General features: G+C 38.8%; 1 non-coding gene across 1 annotated transcript; it reads left to right on the top strand.

Moving 5' to 3' along the window:
• The first annotated feature begins 882 nt into the window (after nucleotides 1-882).
• On the top strand, nucleotides 883-962 carry LOC116626268. The gene has a single exon (XR_004298256.1). It is a non-coding gene; the product is annotated as a small nucleolar RNA SNORD115 (small nucleolar RNA).
• Nucleotides 963-1,534: the final 572 nt, after the last annotated feature.

Genomic DNA, 1,534 nt, shown 5'->3' on the forward strand with positions numbered 1-1,534 from the left:
TCCTGCAGAGCAGGGAGCCTGATGCGGGCTCGATCCCAGGACCCTGGGATCATGACCTGAGCCGAAGGCAGACGCTTAACGACTGAGCCACCCAGGCGCCCCAGAAAAACCTTGTAATTAATTGGTATTATTTTTTATGATACATTATTGGGTTGGATCTAAATTCACGTGCAGATAGATTTATTTCTGTTAGATTATTTGAGTTTTCTAAGGTGCTGTGAAATATGTGCATCATAAATGAACAACTCACAATTGAAGGACCTTGGAATTTGCAGCCAGAAGTTTGAGATTCAGTTATATGCTTTGACCATGATACATGAGATTGAATAAAATCATAAGTAGCCGGATACCTGATATCTAGCTTCTTACATCATTAGGTTTACTTTAGGAGGAAAACATATGCTATGAGAGATGCCATTTTTTTTTCTGCTCTGGAATCTGGAAGATACAGGAAGATACAAGAACTGGTTAATAGTAAGATGTTGTTTCTGTATAAATGCTCTTGACAGGTTTTGAGACCAATGTACTTTATTTGCTCTGACCTGACTGCATTTAGTGAACCTCTGGTCTATATTCAAAGGAATGTGGCCTTTTTTGAGTAAGGACACCCAGTATCCCTAATGTAGAAACCACAGAGGAACACATGAACAATGCAGATATGATATATATTTTTTTCATCTTTGACTACTGTCCCAACACTGTCTGCATAGACAAAAACAAATGGAGAACAGAACCATTTAGCTCACTTTCCCTGGGGCACCATTAACTACCCAGTTGCCCTGCACTGAATTTTTCATATATCTAGTTCACTTGGGACCAGAGGTTAAGAGTGCCATCCATAGTAAGAGTTTTCAGGACAAAGAAGTTGTAGGTAGAGGGGGTGCCACAATTTGAGCAAATGATGATGTCTTGAGGAGGTGTGATAACATAAAAACCATGCTCACTAGGATTACATTGGGGGCCATCAGAAATGATAATCCTAGATTGTGAAGTGGAGGAAGGGGTTCTTAGGTTTCCTAGAGTAGACATTCTAATGATGGGCTTCAGATAATAAATCTCCTGTGTGAAGTTGTTCATCCACCCCTTCCTGCCTCCTTCCAAGTGAGAAATACTCCTATATTAACTGGATTTGGGTGCTTCATTCTCATATTTTTTGGGAAATTATACTTCGTTTCTTTCTTATATTGTGTATTGCAGTCATCTGACTGGCATGATATGCACCATTACGTGAATTAGGGCTAGTTAACTACCTTTGGTAGCTGAAAAATTCCTAATTGATTTTTAAATCAGTGAAGACTTACCTCTAGGGCATTTAGGTTCATTCTTTCAAACAACATGACTATCATTATGGCTTCCTTTTCTCCCAGGGTCATGTATATGATGGGATCTTCAACAGAAGAATTTCATTTTTCACCTGAGCTTGCTTTAACTGAAAGTTGAGTGAGTTTTATGATTCATTTGGCATTTCTATAGTGCAACATTTGCTTGGGTCTAAATGCCCAAGTAGACAAAGTCAACCATTATATTACTTCAT

Source organism: Phoca vitulina, unplaced genomic scaffold (genome assembly GCF_004348235.1).
Source record: "Phoca vitulina isolate PV1807 unplaced genomic scaffold, GSC_HSeal_1.0 scaffold84, whole genome shotgun sequence".
Lineage (NCBI taxonomy): Eukaryota > Metazoa > Chordata > Mammalia > Carnivora > Phocidae > Phoca > Phoca vitulina.